We start from the raw sequence: 14,313 nt of genomic DNA, 5'->3' as shown, positions 1-14,313 counted from the left end.
GTACCCATTAAGACAAAGAAGTGGATAGGCTGTATCTTTGTGTGCCAGGGTAATCTAGAACAGTGCCTGGCCCTTGGTAGGTGCTTCATAGATGCTCATTGAATGAATGAGTCTATTGGTAAACCCTGGGCTTTGTGATCGTAAAGATTGAGACTGAATCCACCATCTAACACTGCATAAGCTGGATGAGATACTGATTCTCCATGGTCCTCATGTTTCTCATCTATAACCAGGGACAATAAATATCTATCTTACTGTAGTGGTTCCCGGGAAGCTTGTTAAATAAGATGCATATTCCCAGGCTTGTCCCTGGAGATGCTGAGTCAGTAAGTCTGGGATGGGCCCTGATGCTTATATTCCGACAAGCTTCCAGGGAGGAGGGGGGTGGTGCCATGTGGGTGCCCTGAGGACCACACTCTGAGAAACACTGCGTTGCAAGTTCATTGTGAGACCTCAGTGTGGCTGCAGGTGAACTACTCCTGGCTGGTGTCCAGTCAGTTTTAACACCCTCCCGCTTCAGTGATTGAGAGATCCTGTGTGGTGGGGCACCTTCTGGATTTTATGTCAAGACATTTGGGCTTAAATGTCACACCTGCCAAAAGACAGCTCTGAGAGATTAGGTAAATTACTTTGCGGGCTGTCTCTTTTTACCTCATATGTACATACAGATTTGAAGGGATCTTTTCAAGAGTATCACGTGAGAAACTATGAGAGAAACACTCTGCAAACCATAAAAGGTCTTTCAAGTGTTATGTTTTTCATTTTATGGGTTCATTTTCTTTTTTATGATGAGCCCCTAAATCCACATCCTTAATCCTAAACCAGAAATGGTTTCTTTTCAAATAGAGAATCGTTTATAAGGTGAATCGGAATTAAGGTAGCCCAGGGGACCACTCGTAAGACACAAAGGCCGTGTCGAAAGGAGACACAAGTATCAATGACCAGCCTGAGGTGACAGGTGCAGGGCCTGAGGACGGAGCAGGCTGGGACGAGTAGAGGTCTGGCATTGTGCCGCTGCCCAGTGCCCCTCCTCCCGTCCCTGCTGAAGGCTCCAGTCTGGTCCACACCGCTCACTCCCCAAGCTCTAGTCTCCGTCTACACACCTCTCTCCTCCTTGCCTGCACTCTCCAGGGTGGGGTCAGGGAGCATCCAACACCTTTCTTGCTGTCACCTCCATGTTTCTGATTATGATGAGAAAAGGCCACGTTTCTGGAACTCAGACCCTGGCAACTGTCTTTGATTTAACGAGAGCTGATGGCGGGGAGAGACAACACGTTTCTGAGTCAGACAGACTTGAGCTCGAATCTGTGCCCTGTAAGCTTTCTGTCTCTGATACATCCTCACAGCCTCTGATCCTCACTCTCTTCCTTACCTAGAAGCTGCTGCTAAGGATAAGTTCCTCTCTTGATTGACGTGATAAATAAATGGGAATCAAGAGTGGAAGAAAGAGGCATTAATCGAGCACCTACTGTGTGCCTGACCCTTTGGCTACATTACTCTGTACGATCCTCACAGGCCAGTGCTCTTGGGTTATCCCCGTCCTCATCCTGTTAGAGCCAGGTGTCAGGAGCACAGGGATGTCTGCCCCTCCCCTTCACTAGGATCTCCCCAGCACCTAGAACATGGCAGACGTGCAGCCATGCATTCTCCCTTTGGAAGGAAATGGATTCTACCAGAAATGAAAGTATCAACAATCCACCAAAAGCTGCATGGCCTGGAAATGCCAGAGCAGGAGCCCAACCCCAGCCTGCCTGCTTCGGAGGCCCCGACACTGTCATGCTCAGTCACGTGGGTGGCCCAGCTTTCAGGGCAGGGACAGGCTGGGTGTCCCTGCCACGCTCTGGACCTGTGTGCTTGGGAGCTCTCCTGTCTCCCTTAGATCTTTACCTTCCCCCTCACTATCTCTCAGACTCACCATCACCTCATCATAATGCAATTGCACGATTCCTCAACATTATAGGAGAAAGCAGTTAGATAAAATGAAGGGAAAATAGTAATATTTGCAAAGACCAGTAGTACTGAGCTTTCCACCTCATCTAGGGGCTAAATGTGCACGTGGAGCCTCACCACCCTGACCACCTGAAATCCCCCAAGGGTGGAGTGGGGTTTTTTTTCACTTCTGTCTCTTACACGATACATGATCTTTACATTTTGCCCACCGTTGTGAAATCTAATGGCATCATTTTCATGCACGGACACGGGCCTGCCAGCTGACAGTGGTTAGCAATTCTTATTACAAATATATCTTCTAATTCCTGAGCTAGAATTGTAAAGCTTTTCTATAGTGACACTGAACCAAAATATCAAAATTGCTCAAGCCTTTAAAGAAAGCGGCAGCAAAAGGTTGTGGAGTGCCTTGTAAGTAATGCTGCAGCTCGGCTCTCCAGAATACAGATCGGACGGCTGCCTGAGTTTTCCTGTCACCTCAGATCACCCAGGAACTCAGACTCTAAGCTTCCAGTGCCTTTGGCAGGAGTTTGAGCAGAGAGAGAGAGAAGGTGAGGGGTAGGGGTGAAGAGAGAGAGGGAGAGGAATGTCTTTGAAAAGAAACTTGTGCAGAGTTTTTATCATGACCACTCTCTGGACGTGGAAGGGCCTCTTTGGGGTTTGGAGCGGAAACACTGAAACAGGATGCGTCTGTCAGGTTCCACCTGTAGGCCTGCGGTTTGAAGGAATCCTCCTCCCTCTTCTCAGGCCACATCCGCTTGGAATTTCCTCAAGACACAATCCACCATTCATATTCCTAATGACGGCACCTCTTCATTTCTTCCCTCCAGCCCCGGGCGGGCAAAGGTTGTCGTCTTTGGTGTCCCACTACCTCCTGGGCTTCTCTCTATCACAGAAAAGCCAGTGTAGACAATTGGGAGGCATTCTGGCTTTGAAGCTGAGGTGAGCTTCTGTTTTGGGCATATGACTTAGGATACAGGGCGAGACATCTTACCTGTCAAAGCCTTAATCAATTCACCATCAAATGGGCTTAATGATATTCACTGAGTGGAATGATTTCGTGGGTGAAATGAGATAATATGAGCAGCAGCATGAAAGGAAGGTTTTTTTTTTGTATTTTTATGTATTTTACCACCTGTGATTTGGGGTGACTCTCTTCTTTAGAAGACGGGGCTCCTTGGGGGATCACCTAGACCCACAGCTCTGAGGATGGTGCTAGGACTCAGCCTCTCTTCTGAGCTCTTGACTCTGTTGATCTCTGTGTGCTGGCTTCTTTCTGCAGGCAGGCTTTCTCCCTGTGGTTAGGAAGATGAAAGATGGCAACCCTCAAGTAGAATCACGTCCTCACAGCTTACCATTCTGCAGGGTCAGGCTGCGGTGGAATGGAGGAATCTTTCCCCCACTGCGATCCACGTACGAATCTCAAGGAAGGCTGGTTGGCACGCCTGGGTCGCATTTCCACCGACAGATCCCATGTGGGAGATGGGATAGCACATGCCTAAGTATCGACTCCCTCTACCTCCTGTCCTAGTGTTCTGGAATGGGGATGGGCAGTATGGGTGCCTATTCCCCCAGGACCACAGGAGCAGGAATAGTTATTCAATGGAACAGACTGCTGGCACCAGCAAAGGGAAGGATCCCTGGGAAGTCAAAACAGATAGATGTGCATTGCAAGGCCAAACCCTGCTTAATAAATTAATCAACAAACAGACGCATGACAGCAGGGTTTGGGAATAGGGTAAATTAAGTTCGAGTCCCAGTGCCTCTGTTGACTCGGGTGACTTTGTATGTTGAGACCTTGCCCATCTGGGGCTGGTATCATGGGCTACAGAACTTTCTGGTTGGATTAGAAGATCTCCAAGGTCCCTTCCAACTTTGCGTGTCTATTATCTCACGCTGCTGCTCTTTAAGAAAGAATTGTAGGTTAATTGGAACAGGGCTCTTTCGGCAGGCTCGGGAGAAAACCATATAGATATCTATAGGTTAAATAGGGTAATGGCAGGCTTTCCCTGACTCAGGGGGAGTGTAATTTAGAAGATGAAAAATAAGTAAGACTAGCCATCGTATTTGGGACAGTGCTGAGCTCTCTTTAGGGAAGACCACAGACACGGGCGTTCTGCCAGCTGACCGTGGGAGGGTCAGGTTGTCTGGCAGGAGGGATGAGCTGGGGCTATGAGGACAGGGACAGCACAGGGAAAGTGCATCGTTGTTACCATTCTCAGGATTAAACACAATTTGCTGGGTGATGACTTAGCCTTGCATGGAATAGGTGAGGAAACAGAGGCTCAGAAAAGGGAAGGAACTTGGCCTTGGTCTCCCTGCCAGGACTGGGGTCAGAGAGCCCCTGGGCTGCATTCCTCAGGCCCCATGGAAAGGTCTGAGTGGTACAGGCCGTGTGCTGGCCTTGGCTCAGGGATGGGGGCCCACCCTAATGTGAAGAGCCAGTATCAGGCTACTCGACGTTCAAGGCCAGGCAAGAGGGAGACAAGGGGCCCGGCCGCCCGCCCCCCCCCCAGCAGCCATCTGGGGGGGGGGGGGGGGCGTGAGGGGCTGTTGTCTGAAGCCCAGAGCCCTGGGGTCCTTCCTGTCCTTCCCACACCCCTCCTTCTTCTTCCTGCCTCCCAGCACACATGACGTGGACTCCGAAGGCCCGAGGAGGGCTCTGCTGTCTAAGGACTTGAGTGGTACTCAGTTCAGTAGACAGGCGGCTGTTCGTGGCCCGGATTGGAGCCAGAGGGACCCAGCGGTCAAGGCCCCCGGGGAGGGCTGGGCCCTGTTTTGCGGGAGCTCTGGGCGCTGCTTGCCTTTCTCAGACCAGCCTTGGTGACCGCTGGTCACTTTCCCCTGCCTTTGTTTCTCTCCTCATCTATGCCTGCCCCTCTCTGACATTTCTCCCTTTGGTTCATTTGTCCCTTATGACTCCATTTGCTTTTGAGTTTCTTTGTTCGCTTTCCGCTTCTCTATTCATTTCCTTTCCCATCTGCGCCACCCTCTTTTCTCGTCTCTTGCTGTGTCTTTCTCTGCCTTGGGTCTCGGTCTTCCTCTCTCTGCTGCCATCCCTGACCCCTGCCCTCTCTGTTTCTTCCTTTGCAGAGCTCGGCTGGCTCCGCACACAGCCCAGCACCTCCCTAGCTCAGCCCCATCTCACCCTGGATCTCTAGGTCCTGGGTGGCTTCTTCCTGAAGGCCCAGGCCTGGCCCCTGATGGAGAGCCTCCTCCTCCGGGCTTGTCCCCCAGCTCCTCCCTCTATGAGGTCCCCTCAGCCTGGAGATGTTGATGAAGTGCCCTCTTTACCCCATTTGGGGGCCTGGCACTCTGGAGAGTAGAGGGGGCTTTGGGGGCAGCGAACCAAGACGTGAGGGCTCACCCCTGGCTCTGCCCTCCGTCTGGGCTGGCCCGGCTCCCCTCTATCTGCAGGCTCCCCCTCCAGAGACTCCACTGCCCTTGCCCACAACTCTCCCAGTGGACTTGAGGGCTCAGGGAGAGGGCCGTCTGCATAGTGGGTCCTCAGTAGATGCCACCCCCACGTCCCCAGCCATCTCCCTGTTGTATTCCAGGGGCAGCCCTTTACCTCTCCAGTCTAAGATCGTTCACAGACTCCACAGTCAAATGAGCATTTATTGAGCACCTACTGTGTGCCCGGTGTTGTGCTAGGTACTGTCCTAACACCTGTACCTTGGGAAACAAGCTAGGCATGGCCCCTCTCATCACAGGGCTCACGCACCACGCGCAAAATCAGACAGCAAATGAGAACCGACGGTGCCAGGTGGCGAGGGCTCTGCCTGGGGAATTGCAAGACTCTGTGGGTCCTGGGGGTGGGGGGGTGGCACCCAACCAGGTCAGTGACGTTTAGGGAAGCCTGCCCTGAACAGATACTCTCGCAAGCTGAGACTGAAGGATGTATTAGATTTTCCTGGTAAAGGGGTGGGTGTATGTGACGGGGATTGGAAATTATCCCGGCGGAAAGAACAGCCGCTGTGAAGGCTTCAGGTCAAGGAGAACGTTTCTCCCCATCCCTTGTTCCCCAGGAGAACACACCTTCATCCTTCAAGATTCAGCCCAGCCGAGACCCTCCCTCTTCTGAGTTGCTATAGCCCCCTCCCCCGTTCCGCCAGGAGAGCCGTGTGTTACTGCTTGACAGACTGGTCCCCTCAGTGGGCAGGGGCCATCTCTGACTGACATCCCAGAGCCTGGTACCAAACCTGGGATCGTCAGTTCTTAGTCAGTGTCGTTGAGTTCTGATTTATGAACGGATGGAAGGGTGGAGGAATTTAAAAAGAAAAAATGACGGCGTTCTGGGCATGATCCAAACTCCGAGGCTGCCAAAGCTTCCTTCATCCGCCCAGGCTCCCTCCAGAAACCCCATTTCTTTCCAGCGTCCTGGGGATTTTGTAAAGGCTGATCCATCATTGTCTCCGGCTGCCAAGAACTCCTTTTTCTCCAAGAAGTCAAACTAACCCCCAAATATTGGATGTGTTTGTATGTGTTTCCTGCAAGCTGAGGCATGGCTTTCGAGAAGTAATCAATTCCCATTGACTGGCAAAATGTGACTTGTGTCCTCTTGGCCAGTTTTGGACGGCAAAGTTCATTAAAAGCAGGCATCTGGCAAGTGGACACCCCTCAGTGCTACGGTAATAAGGACTTATTATGCCAAGCAGCAGGATCTGCCCTAAAGAGTCCCTGGCATGATTTCGTGGGGACTTGCCCATCTGCAGCAGCATTTTTTGTAAATGAGTAATTTGACCATGGTAAAAATCCATGAGGAGTTTTTCCGAGCTTGGCCGGTGAAGGGTTGGGAGAGAACTCGATGGAGAGGAGAGGGGGAGCTTTGGCCTGTGGTGGTGTGGAGACCCCTTCCATCCCTCCTCCTCCTCCCTGCTCTGACCCCCACGCTCCTGGCCAGAGATTTCTCTTGTCATCACTGGCAGGAAAGTGGTTTGGCCCCAGGCAGACAAAGGCACTGCTTTGGAGTCTTGTGGCGCCTTGGAGCGGATGGACCCACATGTCTCCCACAGTTGTTTGCTTTCAGAGGCTCCCAGGGCTGGAGCTAGGAAGGTTTCCATCGCTTCCTGAATTTGCACAGGGCAGCGGCTTCTGGAAGTCATCAACTCTGAAAGCAAACCGGCACAGGACTCCCCTGAGCGGGCAGTCCAACCAAAAGCAGGAGTTTGCTTTGAACTGGTGTTTATGGGGTACCCATCATGTCAAGCTATGTGATGGGCTCATCCGTACGCGGAGATGCCTCATGGTCTTTAGAGCAAACACCAAAGCTGGAGATCGTCGACGGCCTGGTTTGAAAGCAAAGCATCATGTTTTGTTTTCCATTTTAAAATGTTTACATGGGGGGGCTTCCCTGGTGGCGCAGCGGTTGAGAGTCCGCCTGCCGGTGCAGGGGAAGCGGGTTCGTGCCCTGGTCCGGGAGGATCCCACATGCCGCGGAGCGGCTGGGCCCGTGAGCCATGGCCGCTGAGCCTGCGCGTCCGGAGCCTGTGCTCCGCAACGGGAGAGGCCACAACAGTGAGAGGCCCGTGTACCGCAAAAAAAAAAAAAAAAAATGTTTACATGGAAGGTCTAAAAGGTTATGCAAAACAAGTATTGAATTACTTTTGAGAGCTGGAGCTAGAGGGTTGGGGAAGGCTTTGAATTTGTACTTAACATCCTAAATATGTTATTCATAAATTTAAGAAGTAGTTATTAAAATACTTATTATAGAAAGTTTGGAAAACATAGAAAATAAGGCAAGAAGAATATGATACCTGTTAGATATGATTAACATTTCCATTTCATCCTATTAAACTAAGACTCAATGCACCCAAATTCATATAGATGAAAGATGAGCCAGGATTTGGTTCAGATTTGGCAATGGTTTCTACCCTCCTGGGGTTTCTGAAAGTGTTTTCTATATAACCCTTGGTCCTAGGAGAGCTTCCTCTAGAGGGAATAACAGGCTCCATGCTCAGATAAGAGTGGGATACGGTGGTTCCATGTCTTATAATTGATGATTCACAGTCAATGTGCTTACAGTATGTATTTGCTTATTAAAGGCTCTGAGAAGTCCTGTAAACCGCCCATGAAACTGCATTCCACTCATTTTGGAAAATGCATGCTCCCTCCTGCCCCTGCCCATCCAACCCTCTCCTTCCACTGGTGTCTCTGGAGTCTGTGTGGGCAGGTGGGGACCCTATGGTGGAGGCAAGGGCGAAGTGACCTCCAAAAGTCCTCACTTCTGGGAGGAACAGTGGGAATCTTACTGGCCCACACATTTTTTTTTTTAACAGATGAGGGAATTGCAAAGGGGAAATGAGAGTGCCTCACCCAGTGTGACAGAGGAAGTCAGTGGCAGGATTTTGACTTGAACCCCAGCCTCAAGAGCAGGACCTGAGCCCCTAGCAGATGTGGCTCCCCACAGAGGCCTGAGGTTCAGCTCAGGTGCTCATGCGAAGCGGGGCCTGCCTGGTCTGGCTGTGGTGTGGCGAGTGTCTCCAGCAGAATCTGATCATGAAGGCCAAGGTTTAACAGCAGAAATACACCAAGCTGCCTGGCGAGTTCTTTGCTTTTGCTGCGTGGGAGACGTTATTTCTGAACTTTGAGGGTGGGTGGTGCCGCTTCAGCCCACTTTTCCTAGCAGCACCCACTTTTCCATGGCACGTAAGTTTGGGCCTCAGCTGAACTTGTCCTGGAGCCTTCTGGGGGCCAGGCTCTGTGCCCGATGCTTTATCCGGCTCCCCTACTCAGTCTGCCCAAAGGTCCCATGAGGGGGGGCAATCCCACCTCCTTCACATTCTGGAGAGGACCAGGTTGCATTGTCACGGCCAAGAGCCCAGGCCCCAGAACCCACTCCCCACCTTCCATGAAACCATCACTGACCAATAGCTTTGAAATCCCAACACTCTGAGTGGCCTGCAGGGATTAGAGATCCCCACACCTTACATTCATTGATTTACATTTTCATCTTTTTCTGAGCATGAACTAGAGGCCAGGAACCATCTAGACATTGAATCCAAAGGTATTAAGACACCTAGTTGGGGACAGTTGTGTTTAGAGCTCACCGAGGTAGTGGTGCTGATAAAGCTCATTTCTGGGTGCAGGCAAGCTTAGGAGGGCCTTCTGTGGAAGGGACAGCTCAGATGGATTTTGAAGGATGAGGCAGGCTTAACAGGAAGGAGCCAGGAGGCATGGCTTTCTTTTCAATGGAAAAGCTTAGCTGAAAGGGGTGGAGGTGTGAAACAGCACATCTGGAGGCCAGCTGTAGAGCAGCCCAGGAACAGGGGGGATTTGGAGGGAAGGGAGTGAATCCAGCCTCAGCGGTGGGCAGGGGTCAAAGGCCAAATCTGGGGAATGGCACGAATCAAGTGCAGAGGACAGATTAAGAAGGCCCCCAGGGAATGCATGAGAACCAGGCAGGAGACAATGCCCTGGTCCAGGGGCTGCCTGGTCAGTGGAGCGGCACTGAGACTGTCATCGGAGGTGGGGAAGGCACCTGAGAGGTGAAAGCGAGGGAGGGTCTGCTCAGATGGGGGGCTGAGGAGGGAGGGTCCAAGTCAACTTCCGTGTCTCTGACCAGTGTGGTTGCAGAACCCAGACCGTGGTCTCAATTCCACGTGAGAATGAGGCATTAAGTGCGTAACTAAACACACTAGTTTTGATAGCTAGACCTTTGGAAGTCTTTTCCCATACAGTAAATCACTAATCAGTCATGTTTTAGGCATACCAAGGCCAGGCAGTGGGGAAGGTCCATCCTAGGTGTAGATAATAAGGGAGTACCTTGTTGGCAGAGAGTTGGTTAAAAATCAGTCAGCTTTCTCTTATCACCTGATGCCGGAAATTCTGAAGAGTGTCAGGAGTAAAATACAGCTCTCTGGCCGGTAGATTTCTCCCGCCGCTGACTGGCCTGAACTTTTCGGTTTGCACCTTCAGCCTCCAGCCTCACTGGCTAGTTTAAGCTGATCTCATTCAGAGGGCCGTGCGCTTTTACTAGCGGGAGCCCTGGCAGTGGGTCTGTTTGGCAGGCTACTAAGTGTGGCTTGGAGGGCTTTTGAGCTTCTTCCTCAAGAATGTTTGTAAGGGCCTCACTCTCCCTTTATACGTCCCCTCCGCAATCTTCAGACTCCAGGACAGATTGCCTTGCCGAGTGGGAAGACTCTCACAGCTTCTCGTCGGCAGATCTTCAGTGGATTACTGATCAGGGTCTCTGGCCAGGAGGAGGCCCTGCCCTTCTCCTCCCCAGGGAAAGCACTCTTGGTCTCTTACATCATGTAGATGCCCCCCACCCCCCGAGGGAGCTTGCAATGTTTGGCCTTTCTCTGGGGCAGCAACAGTGATTCACAAGGAACGTGCAAAATATTGCTCGTGGTGGGTGCCGTGTCAGGGCCTCTTGGTATTAAGGCTCTAAATAAAGCCTCATAGCGAAGGGAGTGGGACAGGGAGAGCAAGTGCAGGTGATCCTTCCAGAAGGGATCTTTGGAGTCACTGCCTGAGAGGGTAGAACCTGGCAGCTGGCCCAGAGGACGGCAGGGGTCAAGGCTCTTCTCAGATGGGGCCCTAAGGCCTGATTGTAAGTTGCCAGCAGCGTCCTGAGCTCTTCTTGCAGCTGCGGACCTCCTGCCCCTCCGCCTTACATTTTCATGCGCGGACTTGGGGGGCTCTGATTTTGGGGTGGGGATGGTAGTGGAGTGAGGGTAGGCCAGGGACACAGGGACACAGCATTCACCAGGAATCATATTTTGTATGCTCCTCCTGGACCAACCTGGCTGCCCCAGAGAAAGGTCAAGTTCCTACCTCTACTCTGTGCCCTAGAGCAGTGGCTTGAGACGGCAGTTCTGGGTCATGCCCAGCTCTCAGGTGTGTGCCTCCTAGTACATGCCACCTAGGTCCAGGTTGGAGCTGCAAATGCAGCAATTGTTATCCACAGATGTGGGACGAGCATTTGCTGGCTGATGACAAAACCCTTGGGTAAGTCTGCTCTCACTGATACTCCTTCCAACAGGTCAGCTCACGGGAGGCCTGCTTCCCCTTACCGTCACCCAACGTCCAGATTGATACACATTTACTTAACCGGTGGTAACACTTCGGGTGAAAATGGCATCTTACGTTGCTTGCATTTTTGCTTCCTGATTACCAGTGAAGGCGAATACTCTTTGATGTGTGTTGTCGGTTTATACGTCTGTTTCTGGGAATTGCCAGTTCAAATCCTTAGGTCATTTTCTGTTGGCTTGTTTATTTCATCTTTTACCTATTGATTTGTAGACATTTTAATATGTCCTCATCTTTAATCTGTTTTTCTCATCATGAGTATTTTCTCTGTTATAAATTTTGAAAATATTTCTTGTAATCCAGTGTTTTGTTGGTTCCCTTTACAGCGTTTGTGTTCAGAAGGCCTGACTTAACCTCAATATTAGAAATATATTTCTCTGTGGTTTTTTTTTTCTAATTATTTAACATTTTTACTTGTTCGACGTGTGATGCTTTAATAATTCTGGAACCTATTTTTGTGACTGATGTTAGGTAAGGAGCTAGGTAGGAATCTACTTAGTTCCTTATGTCATATGAATAGGCAGTTGTTTTCACACCATTTATTGAACTGTCCAACATTTCTCAACGGATATGAAATGCTTCCTTTGTCATGGTGAATGTTTCTATACGTACGTGTTTTTGTATACATATGTGTGGGTGTGCATTACCCATGCCTAGATCTCTGTCTGTATATTTGCATTCATAATTTGGTTCTGGTGCCATTTGTGAGGTCTTTGCACTGTATCAGCAATATAACAGATCTCCTAAGTCTGTTTTGCTTAGCACATTTAGCAAGTACATATCTAGTGGCTGGACATAAAGAGCTACGCTTCCAGGGGTCCTTACCTTCTGAGAACTCTCATGTCCTTGTGAGTGGGCTGACACTGGACATGTTTTCAAGGCTGAAAGATTTATAAATAGTTAAATTACCATCTGAAATCCTGGAGTGGATCCTGCAATAGAAAGACATTAGAAAAAACTGTTGGTATCCAAGTGAGGCCTGTAGTTTAGCTAATAATATTGTACCAATTTTAATTTCATAGCGTTGACAGTGATGACAATTATGGAAGATGTCAACATTAGGGGAAGCTGGATGAAGGGCATATTGGAAATCCCCCCTATTACTGTTGCAACTTTTTAGTAAATCTAAAGTTATTCAAGGATAAAAAAGTTTACTTAAACATTTTATTTTGTTTTTTTGATCAGCATGCAATGTTGATGCAACAACAGTAGAGATGCAATCACAAGCTCCTCTGGGGCAGTCAGTGAATGTGTCCCAGAAGGTGGAGCCTTTGAAGAGTGTGGCTTCTGAAAGGCTCTTCACCACTTTGGGATTTGGTTCTCATTTTTCTCATCCACATAATGAGAGAAAGTTGTGAAATGAAGCCCTTTCCCCGTTTTGGAGATAGGGTTATTTGCTCTGTTGGGAAGTGTCCAGGCTCAGACTTCTTTGAGCATCTGCAAATGGCACACTCAAAAGATGCTTAATGAGTTTTGCCTTCAAGCAGGCATAAGTCATCAAGTTGTAATACCGAAAGAGCGAGGAGCTCAGGTCAGAAGAAAATCATTTGAATTGCAGGTCGACAGACTGGCCTGCTGTGTGGCACAGCACTTAAATTCTCAGAGCCTCGTTTGCTCATCGGTAGAATGGGGATTAAGAAATTGCTACCTCTCAGGGCTGCCGTGACACTTGAACATGGTAATACATGTGGAAAGCATACCTGTCAGTACCTGGTGTGTTGTCAGTGTCTATGAACACAATTCCCTTCCTCACTTCCCTCACTCTTGCAGCACTTTAACTCCTGTTCAGACTAATATGGCAGCGAAGGAACGTTGGTTAACAGCTGAAATCTCATTTAGAGTTTGTCACCATCCTCTTCCAAACTGTCATATCACTCAGTGGTTACGTTTCTTTCTGGTGCTGGGGACAATCAAGCAGGCGAGATACTTTCTCAGTAATGCAAAATGTGATTTTTCCAGGATGATATTGCACGGGGAGGACATGTGAGTTGAAAGGAATTTTTGGTAGGCTCACTGTCACAAATCGGATTAACAGGAAATAAAACAAGGCTCAGGCAGTACACCGGCAGGGTCAAATTTCTTAAAAAGCAGGCACGCAGTCTTGGCAGAGGTTTGAAAATCAGCCCCATTCTGGGTGCAAAACAAAGAGGTAAAAGCAGGAGCTTTGGCAGGGCCTCCACATCACACAGACCAGGAGGGAGGGCACCATTCCCATACTCCGCCTGCAGATAGCCCTTCCCAGGGTTCTGCAGTATACCGCCTCCAGGGGGCGCTAGGCAGCCCTGGGGACACATCTTGGCTCCCAATGGCAACTGAGACAAAATTCCTTAATCCCTCTAGGCTTGATGTCTGTCTGTAAAATGGGGACAGGATTAGATGAATCAATAGGATCTACAGCATCTGCTGCAATACCATTTTTTCCCCCACGAACTCTCATTGCACAGAATCCATTGCTAGGTGAAATTCCCTATTTTTTGGCATTGCTGAAGCTATCTGAAAAATACAGCATATCGTACCAAAAAATGGGATGCACGAGGCCATGCATGGTATGATGTCATTTTTGTAAAGCACATAAACGATAAAAACTAAACTATATACCTCCAAGGGATACATATGTATGCATATTGATGTTTGTATATCTGTGATGTATGTATATCGACAAGCAGTCTGGTGGTTTATGAATGCACGATTCAGGATGGGACTCACTTCTGTCAGGGAGAAGGCAGAGATGGAAGGAGAGAGGAACACTCAGGTCTCAGCACTTTAGTAACAATACTTCTCAGGCCCAGTGGTCGGACCATGAGGATGGGTTTTATGATTTTTTTTTTATATCTTGCATATACCTAATGTATATTCCATTACTTTATTTATTTATTTATTTATTTTGTTCGGTATGCAGGCCTCTCACTGTTGTGGCCTCTCCTGTTGTGGAGCACAGGCTCCGGACGCGCAGGCTCAGTGGCCATGGCTCACGGGCCCAGCCGCTCCGTGGCATGTGGGATCTTCCCGGACCGGGGCACGAACCCGCGTCCCCCACATCGGCAGGTGGACTCTCAACCACTGCGCCACCAGGGAAGCCCTCCGTTACATAATTTAAAGAAACCCTAGATAACCACTCTGAAAGCAAGTTTATGTTAAAAGGTTTATTGACCGAAAAAAGAAAACCAATCCAAAATACGTTATCAGTCATGAGGTGTAGGGACAACAGCATAAAGACAGTGAAACTCCATGGGACATTAAGCTTCCGAGCCCATTCTGTTCACCCTTCTCTGGTGTGGCTTGCTTCCTTTCCTTCCCTTCCCAGGCACCCAGGCCCTGGGCTGGAGCTTCTGG

This window comes from Phocoena sinus, chromosome 19, assembly GCF_008692025.1.
Source record: "Phocoena sinus isolate mPhoSin1 chromosome 19, mPhoSin1.pri, whole genome shotgun sequence".
In the NCBI taxonomy this organism is placed as follows: Eukaryota; Metazoa; Chordata; class Mammalia; order Artiodactyla; family Phocoenidae; genus Phocoena; species Phocoena sinus.
The sequence above is the reverse complement of the archived record's forward strand: the minus strand, read 5'-3'. Positions refer to the sequence as shown.